The sequence below is a fragment of the Nycticebus coucang genome, chromosome 13, assembly GCF_027406575.1.
Source record: "Nycticebus coucang isolate mNycCou1 chromosome 13, mNycCou1.pri, whole genome shotgun sequence".
NCBI lineage: Eukaryota > Metazoa > Chordata > Mammalia > Primates > Lorisidae > Nycticebus > Nycticebus coucang.
In genome coordinates, this window is record NC_069792.1 from 85,266,654 (window position 1) to 85,291,999 (window position 25,346).

A 25,346-nucleotide genomic window follows, 5' to 3' on the forward strand; every position below is an offset into this window, starting at 1 on the left:
CTTCTCTACTGCTGACTGATAGAAAGTCACATTTTTCTTTCCTTTTCCCTAAAGGGAAAAATAAACACTTTAAAAATGATAAAAGTCCTTCAGGCAGAAAGCTAGACTTAGAAAAAGAGCCAAAGAATAAAGACTTGAACTAGCGCGGAGGAAAGCTTTTCTCTAAAGAGCTTCTTTGGGACACCCCTGGAGAGGCTGAAAACAAACCCTTTAAAAACAGACCAGGTGGGCCTTGTCCCCCCTTCACGTACATTTATTGCAAGCTCTGTCTTGGTGCAAATAAATCATTAAACACATAGACAAACACACACTCAGACAGATGAGCCTCCATTCCTAGAGGATTAAGGCCGGATGAGGATGACTCACTGCCCCATGGACCAGATCTCCTTCCCAAGGAGGCAACATCCTGTATAATGTGGGGCGTTGCTGGAAAGCCATCTGGGTCCCCATACACAACCTCTTATCCCAGCCCCGCCCGTCCCACTCCAGCCTACCTGACGAGTGTCTGAAACTCAGCCCCATTGCGATTTCAGGTTAAGGTTAAGATTTTAGGTTAAGACATTGTCCCTGTTGTACAATCCACTCTGGGTGTTGATAAAAGTGGCAAAATTTGGCAAGTCATATTCCAGCTACAAAGGGAGTTAGAAGTGAGTCATTGAGAATGGAGACGCCCTCTCTTGGATGCTGAACCAGAGGATGCCTTGGCCCATTGGTTCTCAAACTTCAGCATGCCTCAGAGTCCCTTGGCCAGCTCGGGAATTGCAGGCTCAAAGGTACATACACGCAGTCAATCTTCCTGCCTCCTGGGGTTGCTGCTGAGAGGTTGATATCACGGACTCTGCCCCTTCACAAACAATCTGCTTTCCTCTGTGGTGGCCGTTGGGCTTTTCTCTTCACTGACTGGTATTCTGATGCAGTCCTGCAGTGTGCCCACCTTTCATTTTGTTTTGTCATTCCAGTTGGTAGAATTCTTTTGTTTTGAGAGCTTAAGTTTTCTTCAGTTCTGGTAATTTCTTAGGCAATAAATCTTGCAGTGTTACCTTTCCAGCACTTTCTTTTATCCTTTTAAACTCCTGGGAGGGGTGTACCTATCTCCTTGCTCTGTCTTCCCTACCTTCCTTTCACCTTTCCTACCTCTCTCTGTGTGTAACCACGTGGTTTCCCAACGTCCTTTTCTGTAGCCTTCCGAATGCTTGTTAAAAGAGCAAATTAGCTGCTTGTTCTTGCTTCATGTCACTGTTCTTGTTCACTAATCAATGGATTTTATTCATTCTTTTACCTCCTATAAACTATATTAATTACATGCCTCCCCCCAGCACATACACCGCTGATGGTGTACTGCTACTTTTCAGATTTTTTTTCTGTTTCTGATCTATAGAGATGCCCCTATATTATTTTAGCATGATGTTATATATTTAGTAATATATTTGTTATTTCTATGTGCTTTTAAAATGAGGGCTCTTATTCTATGCTCAATCCAGCTTCTTGGGAACATCATCGTATGTTCTCGATCCTTTTCAATTCCCAGCAGTTACCTCCAGGAAGCCACCCTCAAAGTATCTCCAAATTCTCAGGGATCAGTTTGCAAAATGTACATGTATCTCCTTTAGAGAAACTTCACGGTTACCTTCTCTGTTCTTTCTCTGTTTTGAGGAGGCAGAGTGCACATGTGGGTTGTCTAGATGCTTCCTTATTCCCTGGATTCAATTTAATATATAAAGAAAGAAGAGGAGGGGGAAGTAAAGCCATTTATTCAGGATACCATCTGGGATAATGAACCATGTATATTCCCACTTCTCAACCCCACTGCAGAATATCTATCCCAGGCAGACAAAATCCAAACCTCACCAACGGCTCTGCATGTCTCATGGGGCAGGCGTGGATTCATTCACATGCGAGGCTGTGTTCCTTGTACCTAGCCTGGCTCTAACATATAGAGCCATGTGTGATCTGAATGAATGAACTTAAGAAGCAAGAAAGATTCATTTTATTAAAGCTATCTCTTGGCCGAGGAAACCGAGGATCAGAGTTACAGCCAGGCTGCACCAGAACTAGAACTAGGATGCAGAATTAAATTCTCCTAATTAAGGAGAACTCAAAGGCATGAGCTGCATCTTAGTTATCTCTGTGCTCTTATGAATACATAGAAGGCATTCAATAAGATGTTCGTTCCATCATTGTAATACTATGATTAATTATCCATTTGTAACCTGTCCCCAGAAAAAAATGCACAGCTGCACATACACACAACACACCAAATTTTGCATAATTTTGAAGGGTCCTAAATTGGGTTAACTTTTAAAACTGACTTAAACTTCAAAATGCCCTTTCAAAATCTTGAAATCTTAGAACTCAGAGGAGGCCTTAAAGATTACTGATTTCAATTTCTTTAGTTCACACATACAGAAATTGAAGCCTAGAGACAGGAAATGTCTGTAGAGTGATCTTAGAGTATATGCAAAGAAGGCCTGGGCCATCTGTCATTTGGAAGTCCTCCTCAGAGTTAGTTGGGGAAAGATCCTTCACCTCCCTCAGACATGGACCTCACTCAGAACTATTGTCCCTTCTCTTACCTTCCCGAGTTCCTTTTGGCAGAAGTGACCTGTTCAAAGGCTCACAGCTCAGTTAAGTCCTGAGACTAGAACCCAGCTCTCCTCCCTCCTAGCCCATTATCTTCCAAAGCACTTCCCCCTCCGCCACCCTCTCAGAAGCTTCTCCCATCCCATCCTTCCTTCTAGCTGCTAGATTTGTTGGCTGCTCTCTTATATTACATGTCCCTTTGGTTTAATTAAAAAGGAATCAAAGTTTCAGTCCATAAAATGACAAACAGATTAAGATACTTCAAACCAAATTTACTTATGTTTCCAGTAATGCTTCCTAAACCACGCTCTTTAAAAACAAATAAATAAATCATGACATATTATATAGTCAATGCTGAGAAAACAACAACATAAATAAGACAAGCCGATAGGACTGGATAAGAAGTGTCATTTAGAATCATGTTCTGAAAACATCACTCCAGGCTTGGGTACATTTCTAATGGCTAAAAGAAATTAAAATGCAAGTTAATGATATTTACAGTGAGATATAGGTGCAGAGCAAAATTAAGTTGTCTTATTGATAACATACTATGATTAAACCAAAATAATTGACTCTTCTTGGTAATAAACCTATTAACTTCCGCAGAACCTTAATTACATAATTACTGGTGAAGCAGATTCTGCCACAAAATTGAAAAACTATCAAACAACCACCAAAAATAAAATTACTTTAGGGATTAACCCCTTCAGGTCTCCCCCCAAACACATAAAGGACAAAATATTTCTGAGTGTTTGGCCAGAGGTAGAACTCAGTCTCAGGACAGGGCAATGACTCCTCTGACTTACAGAGCAATAGGTTTCTCAGGCCAGATTTCCAGACAAGGCCCTACATCTGAGACTTGGTTTTTCCGTAAAGAATGATAAATACTAATGGTGAGTTTTGCTCTCAGCAATGACTGATTAGGTTTTGTTAGGCCGACTATCCTACCCAAACCAAGAAAAAACCCAAACAAAATGAAAAAGAAAGCCTATTTGAGGGCCTCAGAGAGTTACTAAGGCAAAGAGAGTTTACAGAGCAGACTCAGCAAAGCCCAAGGCAGGAAGGCCAGGCCGTGGACATCCTTTACTGCTCAATCTGCTTGTTGATTCCAGAAGCAAAAGCTGAGCTCTGCAAAAACTGAGCTCCCCAAAAGCTAAATAGATTCTCACAGGACTAGGGGAAAATAAAATAAGGTTCACCATTCTCCAAAGAAAAAAGATTTGAAACATACCCAAATCTTTTCGTTGGAAAATATGAAGGGCTGCCACCTAGAAGTGAAAGGAAATTGGAGAAATAGACCATCTTTTCTAAGGAGTGAGGCTTTGTATATTTGAATCCTTGGTTTGATTGAGGGGATCCAGCCTTAGCTTAGTTCTGGAAAAGTCCAACAGAGAAAACAAACAGTAAACAAATTGCAAAATGTTAGGCTTAAACTATATAAATAATCATATTTAATAAAAATGGACCACGCCCTCTAATTAAAAGGCCAAGGTTGTCAAACTGGATAAAGACACAAAATCTGGCTGGGTGTGGTGGCTCACGCCAGTAATCCTAGCAATTTGAGAAGCCAAAGTAGGGGGATTGCTTGAGGCCAGGAGTTGGAGACTAGCCTGGGCCATGTACTGAGATCTTGTCTCTACAAAAAATAGGAATAATTAGCCAAGGATGATGGCAAAAGCCTCTACTTCCAGCTACTCTTGAGGCTGAGGCAGGAGGATATTTTCAGCCCGGGAGTTGGAAGCTTCAGTGAGTTATGAATTCTGCCCACCACACTCCAGTCTGGGTGACAGAGCAAGATCTGTCTCACAACAACAAAATTAACAAGAAACAAGATCCAAGTGTATGCTCTCTGTAAGAGACATATTTTAAATGCAAAGGCACAGAAAAGTTGAAAGGGTAGAAAAAGAGACTTTTTGAAAAAGCTACGCATAAGAGAGCAGATGTGGTTATGTTAATATCAAAACAGTATCGAGATGGAGAGTATTACTGGAGAGAAAGGGATGTTGCTAAGTAGCGAAATTGTTAACTCATCCAGCAGACAGAACAATCCTAAATGAGTATGCTCAAAATCACAAAGATTCATAAAGCAAAAATAAAAGGACAAAAAAAAGAAAGAAAGAACAGTCACAGTTGGGGATTTTAACACTCCTCTCTCAGTGGTTAGTAGAAGAATTATCAACTAATATCAACACTGTCAACCAATCTGAGCTAATTAAAACCCAACTGACAACAGCTTATGTAACTAAAACCCAACTGACAACATTCTTTTCAAATGTACAAAGAATAGTCACTAAGATACACGATATGTCTGTTCATAAAATAAATGTTAGTACATATTAAAAGATTTAAATCTTACAGAGCAGACCCAGCAAAGCCCAAGGCAGGAAGGCCAGGCAGTGGACATCCTTTACTGCTAGTCTGCTTGTCTAATCTTACTTGGCCAAGTTGAAATTGAAATTGATAACAATAAGTCTTCTAGGGTGAGGGGCTCTTCTACAAATGGAACTTTACCCTAGAAGTAAGAACAATGTAACCTAAAAATTGTACCCTCCTATTAATTTGAATTTAAAAAAATTAAAAAAATAACACGTCTTCGAGAAAATCCCCAGATATTTGACAATAAGAAATATACTTCTCTGTGTCAATAGTAAAATTAGAAAATATTTTTAACTGAATAATAATAAAAAAGTCAGGGGCAGCACCTGTGGTTCAAAGGAGTAGGGCACCGGCCCCATAGACTGGAGGTGGTGGGTTCAAACCCGGCCCCGGCCAAAAACTGCAAAAAATAAAAAAAAATTAAAAAGTCAGAATATGTGTAAGCAGCTAAAAAGTACTTAAAAGGAAGTTTACAGCCTTCAAAACTTATATAAACTTTTAAAATCAAGGATCTAAATTTCTGCCTTAATAAGTTAGAAAAAGAAAAGCTGTTAAGCCCAATGTATGAGGGAGGAAAAAAATAAAAATAAGATCAGAAATCAATGCCACATAAAACAAACAATAAAAAAGTTAGTAAGGCCAAAAGTAAAGAAAATACAAAGAAAACCAAATTGCTAATGTCAGGAATAAAAAGGATGGAGTAGTACATATTTTACAGACGCTAAAAGGGAGCACTATTTATACCAATAACTTAAGCAACTAGAAAAATACTTTGGAAAACACAATTGACCAAAATAACAAGAGAAGAAATGGATGACCCAGACACTGCTGTTATCTGTTTAAGAAATGGAATTCATTATAGAAGATGGTCCCACAAAGAACAGATGGTTTCACTGGTAAATTACACCAAATGTTTAAGGACAAAACAATAGCAATTTTACACAGCCTTTTCACATTTTAAAAAATCTTTTTCTTTTTTATTTCTATTTTGTTTTTGATCCATATTTTACTTACATAACACAGCCTCTTCACTTTTTTTTGTAGAAACAGAGTCTCACTTTATGTCCCCGCGGTAGAGTGCCGTGGCATCACACAGCTCACAGCAACCTCCAACTCCTGGGCTTAAGCGAGTCTCTTGCCTCAGCCTCCCGAGTAGCTGGGACTACAGGCGCCCGCCACAACACCCGGCTATTTTTTGGTTGCAGTTTGGCTGGGGCCGGGTTTGAACCCGCCACCCTTGGTATATGGGGCCAGCGCCTTACCGACTGAGCCACAGGCGCCGCCCCAGCCTCTTCACTTTATGAGCCTAGTTTTTGTCCTGAGAAGGGGTTGATGATATCTAGAAGAGTGGTCTACTGTCTAGGTAAATTGCTTTAGGGGAAGTACCTGAAACATACAATAAAATGATTAATAACTTTATTTTTCTGATGCAGAATTTTTTGGAATGGTGCTGTTAATGCAGACAATGAGCTGTGGTTGCAGGAGGTCACAGTTGTTTGTATAATGCTCTACCAGGTTGCACTAATCTCTGATGTGGCTGCCTTGGGGAGAAGGAGGGGGTAGCATTTACGAAGGAACACAGTGTGGGGGAGGTTGGGGGGGATAGAAATGTTCTCTTTCTTAACCTGGGTGATAGCTACACACGTGTTTTTACTTTGTGATGATTCATCAAGCTCTCAGAATTTATGTGGTTCTAGTTATGTATATTTACATCAATAAAAACATCATCAAAGTGTAGTAAACATAAATAAATAAACAGGTTAAAATAAATATAATGGTTGTGATTTCTATGGTATCCACAGTCATTACAGCTTTCTGGCCTGATTGATGAGGTAGAAAAAGACCGGATCACTGAAAATATAGGGATGGGCTATTACAAGTCATTTAGCTGAAAATTACACTGTCATAAAAGGCATATGATTATTACTAACTGAAGACAAAGAAATAAAAATTAGCATTTAGTCTATGACTTCAACTCTGTATAAACACGTATATATTTTAATAATTAAGTCTGGAAAAAACCCACAGAAAAATGAATAAAGTTATCATGTTTTCCGCCAAAGTTAGTAAAGGTGGTTTTTATGAGTAAAAACAGTCTGACTTTACATAAGGCGGGTCAGGTTTTCCCCTGAATTTAGTCCTTTACTTCTTGTTCCTAACTTCTTAGCTTTGCATCGATGTGTAACACACACAAGAGTAAAGACGTGCACAACTCTGAAGGGCACAGCTCCTTATGGTTTTACAAGGTGACTGTGTCTGGGTTACCAACATTCAGGGTGAGGTGTAGGATGTCACCAGCATCCCAGACACTGCCTGGCGCCCTTCCCATCCCCCTCAAACCCCACTACCCCAAAGGCTGCCACTGACTGGACTTCTGTCACCGCAGTGAAGTTTGACTTCACATATACAGTATGTGCTCTTTTGTCCCTGCCTTGTGTCTGTGGGCTGCTATTTTGGGTAGCACTATAAAGGCAGGTCATTGTGCCACCATCACACAGGCTCAGGGTGCCGGAGAAGAGCAGGAGCTTTGCATACAGACTGCGCAGGAGAGAGTTCTGGCTCTACTACTTGGAGTAGATTTTTAACCTCTCTGAGCTCATTACCCTATCTTTAGAATGAGAAAATAATAGTTACATGGCAGGATATTGAAAAGAATTCGAAATAATAGTATCGATAATAATTAAAGTTTATTGATCACTCTATGGGTGTCAGGCAGTTGAGATCCAGTCTTCATGATCAGCCATGTTTGTAAATACCAGGCTCTGCCTCTCTCTTCCAAATTCTAAGTTCCAGAAAGAGAATTCAATGATCTCAGCATGGGTCAGGTAGACACCTCTGGGAAAATCAGATTCTACAGTAGGGGTCAGGAACATGGGCATTTACTGACCAGGACCCAAGGGCCAAAGGCTGAGCACTGAGCAGCCCCCTAGAGAAGAGGGGGACCCCAGAGCACCTGCTGCACCCCCAGCAGCATGGCCAGAGAAACATGCAACTACTGCAAGTGGAAGGGTGCGGTCTAACAAAGAAGAACAGAATCCAGAGTCTTTGCATATCTGCAGCCTTGTCATCTGGCTCTTTCAGAAAACTAGTCCCTGTCACCATGAAGCATAGGGTACAAGAGAGATAATACTGAGGAAATTGAGGAAAGGGGTACAAGGCAAGAACTAGAGTAAGGACCCCCAAATTCTGGGAAGGAGCAGGCTATTCTAATAATAATCAGCCACTGTCCCCTCATTTGCTTAATAATCGTCACTGCCCCCTGTTCACTTCCAACCAGTAGTTGTGAAGATTTTTTTTTTTTTTGAACTTTAAAGATGAGATTTATTTGGAGAAAAGAAAAAACCCACAACCCAAAGGATGGAATTTGACATCTCAAGACATCTCCTAGGTATGAAGTCTATAGATTACAAATCATTTTCATAGAAGATACTTTTGTACAAATTTGACATGTATTTAGGAGCGGGACATACATCAATCCCTGTGTCTATTTTAACGAGGAGGGGGACAAAGTAGGGGCGTGGCAACACCAGCTTTTTGGATGCAACTCTATGGAAGGAGAACAGATATGAAGAGGGCAAACCCTAATCTTTTATCATATACAACCAGGGTTTTAAAAACAACAAATCCTTTCCAACTGGGGTATCTCTCTTCAAAAGCCTACTTCCTGGCTACTAGCCAATTCATGCCAATTATTTAAAGTTAATTCACTTGGTGTACCTTTTGTCCGCGTGGCAAATTATTCATTATGCTCACTGCTGCAGGACGCATAAACCAACACCTCTGCATGGCTGGACACAGTCTAACCTAGGACAGATGGGAAAAGGGCTTTGCAAACAAGAGACCAGGGTGTCGTTTCTCTGCAGGTACTAGTATTGTATTGCCCATGGTGGGGAAGGATACCATTTACCCAGCTGACCCCTACAAAGTTGCACATAAAAGCAGGCAAGTTTAGCTACTGTGTTGCAAGAGAAACCAGGACCTTGTTAAATAATTCTCTCCATTACTATTTACTCTCAAGAGAAGCTTAAAAACAACACACACACATACACACTCTAGGCCACATTATAAATCTAAGCACTGGTGTGGGATTTCAGTGGAGAGAAGGAAACTTAGGGGAAAAAATAAAGATCGTGAGAAGGGCTCCTAATTTAACAGTCCCTATTTATCCACTTTTATTTACCACCCAAGACCATCAATTCTAGAGTAATCTCATCTGTAAAGGGGTCAAAGCAGGAGTGGGCGTGGATGGAGGTAATCAGGAGAGCCAAAAGACAACAAGGAACCAATTTGCTTGAGAAAAGCAGTGATTTTTCCTTCCACAGCTCCCAGTGGCTGACATAAAACGTCCTAAATAATAGGTATGTGACAAATAGAGACTCCAAGAGTGGAGGTAAGAGTACCATGACAATCTAAATTTTTTAAAGCTTCAAGATTTCGACGAAGTATAGTGTATCTGGAATTTCAAAAAGGGTAGTGTTTAGAAAGGGCAAAAATCAGGACACAAAAAAGACTGGGAATTCCCAAGACCCTAAGTGCTTGCTGCTCCAGGAAATAGCCATTCATGTGTTTATTGAAGGTCACACCATTTCCCCCTATAAATTGGTACGAAATGATTCATCACCTCCCCAAAGCTTCTTTTCAAACCACAATTTTCCCATTTATTTGGTCCCAATCAGTCCTATTCTTTAATGGCCAAATAATCACCCCAATTACCCCCCTGGGGGGGGTAAAAAAATAAAGGAATTCCCCCTAGGCTGGGCTGGCCCCCATAACTCAGAATTAAATAAGAGGAGGGGCTAGCAGCCTCCTGGAGACTAAAACAACTTGAAAGACTAAATCTACCTTTCCAAAGATGGAAAATTTATTCAGATAATGTTTAAGAAGAATTAAAAGGTAGAAATCTCACACTCTTCCTTATACCTCCCCTACTGCCCAGCCCGATTCCAGACGTGAATCACTGTCACTACACTTCCGCCCCACGGAGTCCCCCAGGCACTAATCACACAGGCAAGTGCCTGGTGTCCTAAAAAACGCACCACAACTTTTCCATTAAAAAGCTGCAGTCTCTTTCTCTCTGGCTACATGGGTGATTCTCCAATTACTTCAATACTTTAAAGGCTACAGCAGCATGCAAAAGAATTTCATTTCATTAAAAAAAAAAAAATTAAGAAAGGTGTGCAGAACATGGTGAGTTTAATTTTGTCTTGTCCGGGTAGAGGTTTGGTTTGCTCTTGAACGTTCCAGAGTGGAGAGAGACTAAGCCGAAGCCCAGGATGTTGAGGTCTACGCGGTGTAATCTTCTCCCTCGTTTTCATCTTCACCACCAACACACAGAGCAGCATACTTGCTTACAGAACTGAACTTAGAGGCTGGATTTTCCTGAGGTTTCTTTGGCTCTGGTGCAGATCTGGAGTCTTGATCCTTTTCGCCATCTTTCTTCTCTGACTCCTTCCAGTGGAATTTGTTCCCTCCATCTCCTGGACCACGGCTGGAGTTCCCAGTTTGGCCTTTTGGGACACTCATCCCGTCTACTTTATTTTATTTATTTTTTTTTTTATTAAATCATAGCTGTGTACATTAGTATGATCATGGGGCACCATACACTTGCTTCATAGACCGTTGGACACATTTTCATCACACTAGTTAACTTCCTGGCATTTTCTTAGTTATTTTGCTAAGACCTTTACATTCCACATTTACTATTTTCATCTGCTTTGCTTGCCAGTCCTTCCTCAGATGGCTGAACTGAAGCTAGTTTCCCTCCACCACTTGTAGGCGACTGCTGCTCTGTGTCTGAGCTCTGAGATGGAGCAGGAGGGTTAGAACTTGCTTCATCCAAGCATTCTCCTTTGGTGGAGGGGCTGGCATTACCTCAGAAGTTGGAGAGTGACAGTCTTCCTCCTTAGTAAGTGTTTCATTTTCTAGAGACTTCTCACTCTCTCTCCTTTGCACATTTCTGCCAGATGTGGCTGAGGTCCCAGTCTGCGATGACTCACTCCTGTCCTCGACTGTTCCGTTCCTGAGTTTCTTCTTCGCTTCTCCAGCTTGGGTGTCTCTCCGGAGGCTGTCGTTCCAGTTTGGGCTCATCCAGCTGACGTTGCAATTTTTCTTGTTCCTTCTGTAGTCGCTCTTCTACTTCTCTTTCTCTAGCAGCTGTGTTAATGGGCTTTGCTCCTCCAAAGATAGAAGCCGCTCGACTGGACTGGGAAGGGCTAGCAGAGGAATCGTCTTCCTTCGGAGGACTCCGAGGCTTTAGTTTCAGGCTTTGGGGGGACCTCTATCATCATGCCTATAATCATCCCGAGAGTAAACATCTCTGGAGCGCCATGATCTATTGTCCCGTCTAACATAACGGTCTTCACAGTGGTCCCCGCCTCCCCTGTAGTCAGTCTCTGCGGTACCCACTACCAAATGCCCTTCTGCCACTGCCTATCCTGGAATCACAGCCTCTCTCATAGTCTCTGCTGCCTCGGTCACTGTATCCATCCCGGCCCCCATATAGATCCATGTCCCAGCGTGGGCCGTCCCGATAGCCATCCCGATACCCATCTTGATACCAATCTGAATCATAACGATCTTGATACTTATCTCCAAAGCTATCATCACCTCTTCTAGGTGGGTAGTCATCAAAGCTGTCTGTGACAGGATGGGCTCTCCAGTCTGTATCTGTTTTGTCAGAACCCCGATTTCTATCCCGGACAAAAGAGCAATCATCCCGGGCTTTATCCTGTGCTTGATCAGCAACGTCCACTCGAATTCTCCTCTTACCCAGGGACTCTTCATCGAGACTCAGAGCACTGAGAAGGGAATCCAGGTCCTCAAACTCAGCATAACGGAAACCTTTCACCCTCTCTGGATTGCTGGGTTCATGGGGTCAACACACTGCACTGATATTTAATCCTCTGAAGAATTCCTTAATTGAGTCTTCCATCACATCATAGGGCAGGTTCCCTAGAAAAGCAGGGTAGGGTGGTGAATTTGGAAGATGGCTCTGGTCGATATTGGGTTCCGAGCAGCCCATGGAGCAGTGGGAAGGATGGAACGGTCAATTGGTGGTGCCCCATACACATCAACATTGTTACTGTGCCAAGTGGCTGAAACATCTCCTTCCAGGTCATGTTTCATCAGCGCAGCTGTCTGGTTTGGGGAATGTGCTTCCTCCACCAGTTCCCCCATCCTCAGCCAGAAAGTCTGTTAGAGAGAGAGTCTTCCCCTTCTTATTCTTCTTTTCTGCTGAGGCCACCATGTTGGGAGAGGGAGAGAGAATGCAAAGGGAGTTGTGAAGATTCTTAACTTATCTCTAGATAACCTCATCTTTTAGAACCCTAAAGGTAGTTTCTAAGATAGCAGTTCTCAACCTGTGGGTCACGACCCCTTTGTAACAATGAAAATACATCCTGCATATCAGTTATTTACATTACAATTCATAACAGTAGCAAAATTACAGTTATGAAGTAGCAACAAAAATAATATTATGGTTGGGGGTCACCACAACATGAGGAACTGTATTAAAGGGTCGCGGCATTAGGAGGCATTAGGAGGGTTGAGAACCACTGTTCTAAGATACCTTCCAAGGCCCGCATTCTGGTGGATTGGCTGACCCGCCCAGACCAGCAGCCTGTACCAAGAAACCAAGAAACAGACTCAGCTGAAATCATAACCCCAGGAGCTGAGCCAAAACAAGAAGAAGAGTCACATCCCTATAATTTTGTCCCAAACAGTAGCCCATTAGCAAACCTAATTACCTAATCCCCTGCCTATCAAACTATCCTGAAAAACCTTGTCTTCCCAATTCTCAGGGAGGTGGTTTGAGCAATTCCTCTTGTCTCCCCCATTTAGCATTGCATGGAATAAACACTTCCCCTGCTGTAAACCCTGCTGTCTCTGGGAATTGGCTTTCTCCTGGGCAGTGGGCAGATGAGCCTGGTTGGGTGACAACATGTCCTTGGTCAGTATAGTCGGAATCACCGTTGCATTGTCTTAACCGTGTCCCTAAACTAATGCAATCCTAAAACAGCACCCTTACAGGTCAAGCCAACACACACAGTGACCCCTTGAAATAACCATAGTAGGTGCTGTATCCCTCCCACCTTCCAAATAGGATAAGCTCACAGGAAGGGGCAGAGGGACCTGACTCGTCCACCATGGACCTGGGATGTCTTATGTTGTGTGATTGCTGCCTGCCTGTTTTGAACCAGCTTTGATTTCAGCTGGTCTAATTGGGTAGCCACGGGGATCAGGACACAGGAGGTGCAGCCGGGGACGAAGGCTCCCGCTCTTCATCTGCCCGCACAGCCCAGCCCAGACCTTTACCTGCCTTCCCATTTTGTTGAGCTCTGCTGTGTCTACCAACGTCAAGAAGCAAACCAAGATCACAAGGCAGAACCACTCCTCAGCTTGCGGAAGGTGAGAGAAGAGAGCACCAACGCACACTTCAACAGGCTCGTTGCTAAAAAGGCTGCGTGATTATTTCCTCTCAGAATTAAAGTTATGCAAATTTGATCACTGCCGGAAAGGGGAAAGATGCCCTTTGGAGAATGAAGTTAGGCTAATTTTAGCTCAATTTGCATTTCTAGTACATTAACAACTTCAATTTGCAGTGTGGAGGGGGAAAGGGAGGCTGACCCGATTACACATCTTAAAGACAGAGCCATGCCTGGGAATGCTTACGTTAGGGATGACGGGGCATGCTTTGGGTCACATGGCACCCAGGCAAGTGACATTCTCTCTAGCGCCCATCCCTGCCCCACCTCCCCATTCTCCTCCTGAACCCCCCTTCATGGGCAGCTGACATTTACTCCCATGAGGAGTCACAAGAGGCAGCCTGATTCAGTGACAGAGTGAGGGTGGAATCCTGTCCTGGGCTGTCACAGTCTCTGGAGACTCCTAATCTTTTCTGTGAATTGGGGACCATCCATGGCTCCTATGCATGTAAAGCACCTGCCTGGAGCAGACTCACAGGGAAGACAGTTGTCATTGTCCACATGTTCAGCCCTGCTCATCATCCCTGCTGGTCACTCATCCATCCATCCATCACTCAGACACCGCCCCCCGCCATCCACTCATTTGTCACTCACTCATTCAGTGAGCGGACATCCATTCATACAGGTGCTGGCACAGAGAGGAGATGGAGCCTTAATAACAAACAGAAGGAGCCCCGCCTCCTCCTGCCGGGAGCTCACATCCCAGGCCAGAGGAGGCTGAGCGTAGGCAGCTAACTCAGTTGTAAGCCATAGGTGGGAAGGTGCTCAATGGCCAGGCCCAGGGAGCTCGGTGGAAGATGCTGTTTGGTTTTGTAGGGGGAGGCAGGAAAAGTCTTCATGGAGATGGTGATGTTCAGGCCTAGAAGAGCAGGATTTCAACATGCAAAGCTGGGGATAGAGAGGAGATTCAGGGGAAGGTGGTGGGCAATGGGAGGGTGACAGCAGGCTTGGACAAGAGCTCAGGCCAGTGAGCTGGAGACTTATGTCCCAGTGGAAACAGCACAGCAGCAAAGCAAGGCTCACCTTCAGGTGTCAGGGCAAATGTAAGAAATGAGTATAATTGTGATGAATGTGTTACTTAGTTCAATGTAAGCATTTCACATTGTATATCGAAGCAGTACCCTGAACCCCATAAATGCATCAGTGTACAAAGTTATAATTTAATAAAAAAAAACAATTAAAAAAAAGAAAAGAGAAAAGCAATGTCACAGTCAGGTGGGGAGGGGAAAGAGACTTCACCAACATTTAACTCCTTTGATTTAACGTATTGGAAGAAGACTTTGGACATGACTTTGCCCAGGAGATGGTCATGAAGGCAACAACAAACCTGAGGTTCTGGAAGTCCATAGTTTCCAAAAAGTGCCTCTAACTCCCAAATTGTATAAATCAAATCTACTTGGTATGCATGCTGTTTATAGATAGACAAATAACACCTGTGGTGAATTACTTTATGAAGCAAAAACTCAGCTCTTTATGTGTCTGATTTGTAAATGTGAGTTTTCATGTGGAATAATAGCCCCTGAGGATAGAAAGGGACTCAGCAGTCTATGCTGTCCGGAGGCCTGAGGGTGCAGAAGGGAAGGCACACCTTTACATGGGTGTATGAAGATTGAAATGAAACAAATAAAGTAGCCCTAACATTTGGCGGGGGATCACTTCTGCTTTTTTAACAGTGATCTTTGTCAAAGTGGTTTTTAAAAGTATAGATACTATCTAAAATCAATTATTAGAGGAAACTTATTTTTCCTCCTTAAAAATCGATTTCTTCCTTGTTCCTAATCTTTTGCATAACCTTTGACCCCATTTGGGATAGTAAGTAGACAGCAGCTCCAAGCACAGGCTTGTTGCAGAGAATGGTAGTGGAGAAGGGGAGGGTCGTCCTCCTGCCTGCTGCCTCCTGATCCCAGCTGCTGTTTCAGATCTGCCATGATAAGATGCGACCAGGGGAGCAGAGGTGGGGGGGTCCAGGGGACAGTGATCCTTGCTTAGTGCGCCACTGTGCCCTCTGGCTCTCAGGCTGCAGGGAACATGTTCCAAGGTCTAGGAGACTCTCCCAAAGCACCCTCATTGGGTGTGAGCTGGGCAGCAGCACCCTCACTCTCTTTACCAATCTTTTCTCAGCCTTATAACTTCAAACCCTGTAAGGGAGTCAACAGGCAAAGCAGGTTCTCCTCACCACCATTGTAAATTCTACACATGGGAGGCCTCACCCACAGTCACCATCCTCAAAACCAGCATAGTGATGCTTTAGTGAAAACTCCGTCAGGAAGAGCCTTCTTTTAACAACCTGCCATATGAAGATTAGAAATAATAGATCTCAGGTGCTTGGCTTCTAGTAGGTGCTCAGCAAATTACTGACATAGCATTTCCTTATTAATACATGTTTTTCTTCCAGCTGGCAGATGAGAGGGGATTTTCCCAATCCCAGCAAGTGCCTGTTTAAATGCATCAGAACACTTTCCTAAAAATGTTTTATAGTCAACACATTCCGTTTTCCCCAAGCCAAATTCTTGTTAATTATTCAACATTTTTAGCTGTGCCACAAGTGAAACCATGTGCTTTAGAACTAAAAGCTCTATTCAAAAACACGTTAGGACTGGTACAGCCAGTGGTTGTTGGTGACAGGCCAGAATCAAATTTGAAAGAAGAGATTCTACTTCGGTTCAAGCTATTTAAAAAAAAAAAAACAACAACAAAAAACCCCCCAAAACTGTCACTTTCTCAAGAGTGAATGCATTTCTTCTATAGGCCCATGTGAAAGTTAAAATATGAATTTTAAAAGTGCTTCAGAAATCTCACTGAAAATCTATTTCCATCCGTTTTTTGGGAAAGAGGGATGGTGTGCTAATTCTGCTTTCACCACCTCTGAGCTCGGCAAAGAATGATTTGGATTATTTCCCAGACAACCATCTGAATCAAAAAGTATGAACCTTCCAGGAAACCCGAGACTACTAATTAGCCAGACTCCGTGGTTCCGCACGCACATATACATGGGGTGTGTTTGCGCCCTGCCCCTCCATGACTTTGTGAGTGTTGAGGTTCCCCTGCTGAGAGAGCCGAATGTTTTGTTTTTCTCCTGACAACATCACAGAATCACAACTGTTCTCAACCTACCATGACTTTGCTGACTCCCACGGAGAAAAGCACATTTTCCAAAGCTGGAGGTAGCTTTGGTGCTTCGGAGCACTTCAGAGGGGCCGGAGGAGCAAACACTTTCTTCTCATCTGAGCATGGCCTGTTTGTCTGAGGGTTGTGTAATCCCGTGTTCCGTGCTCAATCAGCTCCAATCTCCCAGCCCTCTCACTGCACCTCCGTTCCCCAGTGGGACTCCCTGCTCCTTGCTGTGTCAGCTGTCCGCCTTCTTGGCCGGTGCTGTTGTTCTCAGAGCTCTGTCTGGCTTCACCCACTCCACCCCTGATACAGCTTGTTGAACTGCTGAAGCCTCACTTTCTCCCACTGCCTACTACTAACTGCAGGGGTCAGGCAGAGGCTGGGTGACCCCTATGAAAGGATGTTACATATAGAGTATGTTACTAAAGTTTCCCAGAGAATTTTTTCATTGACAGGCGAACCCCTGCTCAGATGAAACTCAGAGAGTTCATTGATCCCAGGGCACCGTGCTGAGACAAAGACTTCAGACTCCTACCCTGATCACAGTACTACTCATTCTCTGCTTCACCACATCTGGGACCTCTGGAGAGTCAGGCCCCATCAGTGACAGGCCCCAACCAGCCATGCCCACCACAGGTCGTTTGTGTTTCCTCTGGCCATATGTACCCGTCACTACTATTCTCAAGGGGACCTCCTAGCTTGACTAAGTGTCCCCAAATCCTTCCATCAGAACCCACTCAGAAATACACCTGCGTGGAAAAGAATGTCCCTCATTGTGTTGAATAAGGAAAAATAAGGAAGGTACAGAAACATATATGTGGAGCCATCCTCCTCCAGTGTATGCTGAGTAATGCACACCAGATTATTAACAGTGACCCCACTTAATGAGCATTGTTACCAGATGTAGGCAGGGAGGGGAGGGAGTTTTTAGCTCCTTGTACAGGTTTGTTATTTGATCTTGCATAAATTTTAGTGGTTAACCTAAAATTTGCAATACACACTTCTAGTTAATCTAAGTCCCACTTCAAATAACACTATACCACTTCCCAAGTAGTACAGATAACTTATTACAAAGTGTCAATATTTCCAATTCTATCTTCCCATCTCCTATAATGTTGGTGTCATTCACTTCATTTATCCATGTTATAATCACCCAAAACATTGTTGCTATTGTTACTTTAAACAAGTACTTACTTCTTGATCATTTAATAAAGAGAAAAATGAAATATTTCATTTTACCTTTTTCTTATTCTCTAATTCTCTTCTTTATGTAGATTGAAGTTATGACCTGTATCACTTTCCTTTCCTCTAAATATTCATTTTAACATTTCCTGCAGGGAAGTTCTGCTGGTGATGAATTATCTCAATTTCTGTTTGTGGGTCTGAGAAAAGTTTTTTTTTTTTTTTTTTTTCATTCTTGAAGGATAATTTTTCTGGATATGGAATTCTAGATTGGTAGATTGGAGGGTTTTGTTTTATGACACTTAGATATTTCACCTCATGCTTTTCTTATTTGTACAGTTTCTGATGAGAAATCTGTTGTAATTTTTGTTCTTATTCCTTTATAGGTAAGGTAGGTTTTTTCCCTTGGGTTGTTCCAAGATTTTCTCTTTGTCTTTGATTTTCTGCAGTTTGAATACAATAGACTAGATGTGGATGTCTTAGTAATATTCTGCCTGTTCTTCTCTGAGCTTCCTGGATCTATGGTTTGGAGTCTGTCAATTTTGGAAAGTTCTTGCCTTTGCTTTAATTATTTCTTCCGTTCCATTATCTTTTTTCTCTTTCTAATATTCCAATTAGGTATATATTATATCTTTTGAAATTCTCTCACAATTCATGGATGTTCTGTTTTGGGTTCTTTTGCAATGTTTTTTCTCTCTGCATTTAAACATGAGATGCTTTTATTAACCTATCTTCAAGTTTACTGATTTTTTCCTTGACCATGTTCAGGGTCCTAATTAACCCATCAAAGGAATTCTTCATTTCTCTTACCTTCTTTCTTCATTTTCTCATCTCTCAGCTAACATTATCCATCTGTGCCTATTTTTTTCCATTAGAGCTATTAACATATTAATCACAGCTATTTTAATTTACTGGTGTGATAATTCGAACATCTGTGTCATTTCTGACTCTGGTTCTGATGTTTGTCTTATCAAACTGTGTTTTGTCCTGACTTTAGACCTGCTTCATTGAAAGCTGAGCATGATGTACTCAGTCATAGCAACCAAGGTAAATAGACCCTTAGTGTGATGATGGTTTATGCTACTCTGGTTAGGAATTAGCCTGTGTTGCTGTAGATGCAGGTGCCAGAAGCTTCAAAGTCCTCTATGGTTCTTATGTGTGTCTTCCACATGGTCTGGAGGCTTCACTGAGATCTCTCCTAAAACAAAGCCTGTGCCTTGCAGCTCTTTCAGCTATAACCCACTGTTGTTATACTGAAGACCTGTTGATGGGGTGGTAATGTGCATGAAAGGGAAAGCATTTTATACTCTTATTAAGTCTCATTCTTTTAGTGGGTATTGTTCCTGGGCTGTGACCTCCACAAGTGTTTTTTAGCTCCCCATACCTCTCACCACCTTGGGTGAAATAGAAAGACCACGGGGGCCTGAAGTCTGGCAAATGCCCTTTGCTCAGGTAGAATAAGTGTCTGGTAAAGTCTGTCCTCTTGCTGCCTTGGCCTTTGAGATGGAGAATTCTCTGGAAACAAAATGGTTATTCCCCCCCACCCCCACCGACCCTGCTGACAAAGCCACAAGGAAATAATTGTTCGATCTCTATTGTGGGTGCTAATAATTGTTAGATCTCTATTGTGGGTGCCAGCAAAGGTTTCTGGAAGTAGAATCCATGAAAATACATCCTCTGAGACTGGGGTCCAACCATTCATCACTCTCAAGCTAGTCCATACCGAGCCTCCCAAAATTCGTCAAAACCATTTGAGTTCCCTTCTATTTCTGACCCCATTCAGCATATTTTGGCTGTGACTCTGGATTCTCCTGTCTGTCCAGATTTCAGAGCAGCTGTTGCCTTTGCATCCTTCATCTTCTGGTGAGTCCAATAAAAGTCACTGATTTTCAGTTTGCTTATCTTTTTTCTTGTAAGGATAAGAGTGATGACTTCCAAGCTCTTACAACATGTTGAAGCTGAAACTACATTATTTACTTCTTAACAGAGTTTTATTATTTCAATTAAAAGAAAAACTTAAAAAAAATAAGACATCCCTCATAGAAATCTGTCTTTGGCCTTTAGGCAGATGGCTAACATCTTTTCACTTTGTCAAGGAGTTACACCTGCTAACTGAATAGGTATTATTCACAGAATCCATCTTTTCCATAAGAAGGCAGGACCTAGGGGACAGGCCAGATCATAGAGGCAGAGTCTGGGGCAAGTGAGAGGACAATTCTCCTCTAATACCAGGTTTCTTCTGCCATTCAAGAACTGATTTGATTTCTCTGGAATTCTTGGACTTGTTTTCTAAAGAAGCATCTGTCATCCATCAGAATGGATAGCTGTCACCACAGTGAATGAATTGAAAGCATCACTTAATTTTTGTTCTATTAACTACTAGCCTTATGTACGCACAGGAATACAAGTGTGCGTGTGTGTGCATGCGTGAGCGTGCGCGCACACACAGCCCTGGACAGTTAGTCAATATCAAACTATAATTAGCTCCTGTCACAGTTGGGCTGCAATGACAGTCACGTAGGGTGAGTGTAAGATGACAGGGCTTGAGCCTGGTAGGAGAGAGAGGGTTTTCTTCACCATAGTCCTCAGCTCCCTCTTGGATTTCACCACTGACCATCTCAGATTTAACAGTAACCATAGGGACTTGCATTTGTTTACAAAGGGCTCTTAGTCCTGGTCCTTGAAGTCGGAAACTCTCCAGGAGCCCTGCTCCCCAAATCTGAAGTCATGGCCATCTCACACTGCTTCACTTCATATTTGCTGAACTGAAACATACTGGATTTTCTTTCATGCAGCTGAGTTGTTTAGACCGTGGAATAAAAGAGACCCCTGTTCTGGTGATGGTGGGCATCTCAGGATAACTAGTATCCAATGTCTTTAAAAAACGCTTGTTTCTTTAGGCTGCTTTATCTGGAGCCCTGAGGTTTCATCAGCATGTTTTGCATCAGATACTCTAGGGGCCAATCTGCTGCTCTGGAGTACACAGAGCATGAGACTTCACTTGACAAGGCACTCGCTGAGGGACTGCTATGGACTGGGGCCTTACAAACATAAGAATTCTCATCAGGAAAAATCAAGGGACATTTATAATAGTATGCATTACGTTTTATAATTTATACCTGACTAGGTATCTATGGAAACAGAATGCATACCACTTAGAACTTTGCACATTTGATGACTGGAATAATTTTACACAGAGCAGCTTATACAGAGCAGCTTCTGGCTCTGTCTCAAACCTTGTTTCCCCTTCACCACTCACTTATCCCTAGCACCAAGCACAGGAAGGCAAGTTCTCTGTGTTGCTCAGCTGGGCTGGCACAGGGGACAGTAGGAGCATGTCTAGAAATCGGCATGACCTGCTGGTCACATGGGACTCCTGGGTGCAAGGGGAGCTCATACTTTCTGGTTTCTGCACCCACAAGGCCAGCCACTCCCAGCTGGTCCACCTGTGACCAGTGGGTCCTGACATTGCCCAGCCCTAGGATTGGGTGTATTCATTCCTGGAAGAGATCTGTTCAGTCCTGCCACATTCTCCAACCTGGAGGTCACCAGAGCACTTTTCACTTGGGCTTATTGCTCTCTGGTCAGCTGACACTCCCAAAGTTGGCCCTGGATCCTGTCTGCTTCCTTGAACTTCACTTTAATGATGAGAATCCAGATGCAGGGGAAATGGTTTCTTCATCCCATGACTTCCCCTCTCACCAGGTTTTCACCAATTTATATATAGATAAGGACATGTAAAGTCAGAAGGATCTGGTGCACCGTGGCACACCCAGTGAATACCGAGAGAGAGAGACTGGGTCTAGGCATTGGTCACTGTGGCTCCCTAACCCTCTCAACACCTTGTCTACCCTTAGTAATTTTTCACATTTTGAGCCCTGCAGTTCCAAAATTATCTCACATCCCCAGATTCCTTTGTAGCTCATTGCACACATGATGTAGCTCCTGCAATTAGACATACTCAGAGCTTGGGTTCAGAAATGAATGCTCTAAGGAGGTGTCCTTGTGCTCCTCAGCAAGTGCTGATAGAGGCTTCCAGTCTTTGGGGTGTACAATTGTAGAGGCTCTGGGGTCTGGTCCCAGGGTGGTGGCACCCAGCGATGGTGGTGACAGCGCTGCTGTAGCAGTTCCTGCAGCTCTGATCCCAGCTATATAGCTTCAGAGCTTTCTGACCCTCCTCAAATTCTGGGACCTGCCTAATATCTTTAAATAAATCTTTATTACTTAAAATAGCAAGGGTTGATTTTGTTGTTTGTGACAAAAGGCTGCCCAATGTTAACCAGAGCCCAGAATTTCATATTCCCCAACTCAGAGCTCTTTTTCCCCACCATAGTCAGGTACAAACCTTAAACTCACAGCTATGAGCCCTCTGCCTCTCCTCCAGATGAGTCAAATAAAGAACTGAGGAGACCTGGAAAGAGAACTTTGGACCAGGGGCCCAGTCCCAGTGGACAGCCTTGGATGGGGTGACACAGAGGAAAATTGGGGGCACTAGACCTCACTAGGTTTGGGAAACAGGCGGAGAGGCAGAGTGCAAAAAAGAATCAGGAAGAAAAAGAGAAGAGAATTCAGATTTACTGGACAGAGGCTTTGTGCCAGGAATGGTATGAGGTACTTTATAAACAACAGCAAGTCAGGCACAGGTGTCTAGGACGGGTATTGGCAGCCTTTCCTGCCCCCTCCCCTTTCTCAGGAGGATTTCGTGCTTTGCTCCTGGGCTCCTAAGCTCTTTTTGAGGAAACAGGGTCAATGAATAAGCAGAAGAGATGTCTCGGAGTTACACGCAGAAGAGAGAAGACCTACAGGAGGAGGAAAGAGGCAGTCTGAGGGGAGGGAACGGAGTGAGACATTGCAGGGAGAGATTCCAGGATGCCTGGGACTTTGTGATATTTTAAGAGATCTTAGGAAGGTTTGCTCACACTGCCTGGTGTAAAATCACCACCACCATTGCTTCCTCATCAAGAGTTTTAATATATATGACTTCGTTACTTTTCTGGAAGCATCACTGTGCTGAGGTCAGCCTCAAAGAAGGAGCAAATGCATCACCAAACTTGACCCTTACATGCCTGTGAGATGGGCACTGTTATGGTCCCTATTTCTCAGCTTAAGAATCAGAGGCTCTGGGTTGATGGGCACTTGGGTTGTTTCCACATCTCTGTGATTGTGAGTTGAGCTGCTATAAACATTCAAATGCAAATGTCCTTATGGTAAAATGATTTTTTTTCTTCTGGTTAGATACATCATAATGGGATTGCAGGATCAAAGGGGAGGTCTACTTTTAGCTCTTTGAGGATTCTCCATAATTTCTTTCTATAGAGACTGCATTACTTTGCAGTCCCACTAACAGTGTGTAAGCGTTCCCTTCTCTCCACACCTTTAACCAGCATCTGCAGCTTTGGGACTTTGTGATGTGGGCTATTCTCACTGGGGTTAGGTGATACCTCAAGGTGGTTTGGATTTGCATTTCTCTGATGCTTAAACCCATGAATGGATTAATAGTCTTTGGGGTATGTATACCATGGAATATTATTCCACTTTAAAAAAAAGACGGAGACTTTACATCTTTTGTATTTACCTGGATGGAGTTAAAGAACATACTCCTTAGTAAAATAGCCCAAGAATGGCAAAGTAAGCATCTCATGTACTCAATATTAATTTGAAACTAGTAGATGAACAACTTCAGGCCCACACAATAGGAAAAAAAAAAACAAGTAAATTCAAAAAGGGGGGTAGGAAGGCAGGGGAAGGAGCCCAGTAAGTCCCCACTTAATAGATGCACTATAGGTGTGTATGGCACAACTCACGGGTGAAAGATTCTAGTGCAACTCGGACTTTTCCTAACAAATGCAAACAACATAAATTGATGAGTTTCCAACCCCCTCACATAGAGGAAGGTAGAAGAGCCGTATGTTGACCTATTTCAAACTCTGCCCATTGGTTCACTCTGATTGATCTCCTGGATTTGGGAATTCCTGAGCCCATAGAGGATTATGACAGTCAGATTTTTTTTAGTAGTTTAAAAAAATAGAAAGCTAGGCGGTGCCCGTAGCTCAGTAGGTAGGGTGCCAGCCACATACACTGAGGCTGGCAGGTTTGAATCTGACCCGGGCCAGCTAAAGCAACAATGACAACTGCAACAGAAAAATAGCTGGGACCATAGGTGCCTGGAGGAGGCTAAGGCAAGAGAATCGCTTAAGCCCAAGAATTGGAGGTTGCGATGAGCTGTGACGCCACAGCACTCTACCCAGGGTGACAGCTTGAGACTCTCAAAAAAAAAAAAAAAAATAGAAAGCTAGAAAGTCCTGTGCATCAACTATTTCAAAGGAGAAAAGATGGAGAACCTCCCCATCTATAATCGAGAGCTAACCCGGTGTATCATCCAGAAAATCTAAATTAATTAGACTGAAAGGATAAAACAGCTGTGCCGTAACTCATTGACCCACCTATAGTGCAACTCACTTCTGAAGGCGATTAAGTCAATACACACATTTTAAAAGTTTAAACACAATTAGCACACGGTGCATGTCCCTTCGGACCAGAAAACGATGTCCAGGTCTCCCGCATACCCTGCTGCAGCTTCTCCACTGGCACCTGCTGCTTCACCTTGCACTTCTATGTTAGGGAGACGGCGTCTTTCCTTAAACCTCACGAACCAACCTCTGCTTCCAACTTCCCTTCTGCAACCCCCTTGCGTCTCTCAGCCTTCACAGAATTGAAGAGAGGCAGGACCTTGCTCTGCATTAGACTTTGGCTTAAGACAATGTGTGGCTGGTCTGATCTTCTATCCAGACCACTGAAACTATCTCCATGTCAGCAATTTGCACTTCCGTATCATTTGTGTGTTTAAAGTAGTAGAGTGACACTTTAAACTATCTTTAGGAAATTTTTGTTTGCATTCACAATGTGGCTAACTCTTTGGCGCAAGATGCCTACCTTTGGGCCTGTCTCAGCTTTTGACAAGCCTTCCTCCCAAGGCTTAATCATGTCTAGCTCTTGATCTAAAGTGAGAGACCTGGGACTCTTTCTTCCACTGGTAGGGTTCTTAGTTGGCCTCATTTCAATATTGTTGTGTCTCAGGAAACAGGGAAGCAAGATAAAAGGGAGAGTGATGAGGGAACGGCCCAGTGGTAGAACAATCAGAACACACACACTATTTATCAATTCAGTTTACCGTCCCCTAAGGGCCTGGTTCATGAGCCCCTAAACAATTATAATAGTAACATCAGAGATCACCGATCGCACATCACCATAAGGAATGTAATAATAATGACAAGGCTTGCAGTATTCCAAGAATTATCAAAATGTGAGACAGAGACAAAGTGAGGATAAACTGTTAGAAAATGGAGCCAGTAGGCTTGCTCAATGCAGGGCTCCCACACACCTTCAATTTGTAAAAACCACAGTATCCAGGAAGTGCACAAAGCAAAGTACAATAAGTGGAATATACCTGTACAGATCAATCTTACAAGATCACACTTGGGCGGCTCCCGTAGCTCAGTGGCTACAGCGCCAACCACATGCACCAAGGGTGGTGGGTTCGAACCCAGCCCGGGCCAGCTAAAACAACAATGACAACTGCAACAACGACAACAACAAAATAGCTGGGCGTTGTGG

At 43.1% G+C, this 25,346-nt stretch overlaps 1 long non-coding RNA gene and 1 pseudogene across 1 annotated transcript; both read right to left on the reverse strand.

Moving 5' to 3' along the window:
* Positions 1-1,267: 1,267 nt before the first annotated feature.
* Positions 1,268-16,759, reverse strand: LOC128563673 (uncharacterized). The gene is made up of 4 exons (XR_008373854.1): positions 16,554-16,759; positions 6,219-6,342; positions 3,812-3,954; positions 1,268-1,697 (listed from the first exon to the last, which is right to left on the reverse strand). It is a non-coding gene; the product is annotated as an uncharacterized LOC128563673 (long non-coding RNA).
* On the reverse strand, positions 10,203-12,202 carry LOC128563671 (eukaryotic translation initiation factor 4B-like; annotated as a pseudogene).
* Positions 16,760-25,346: the final 8,587 nt, after the last annotated feature.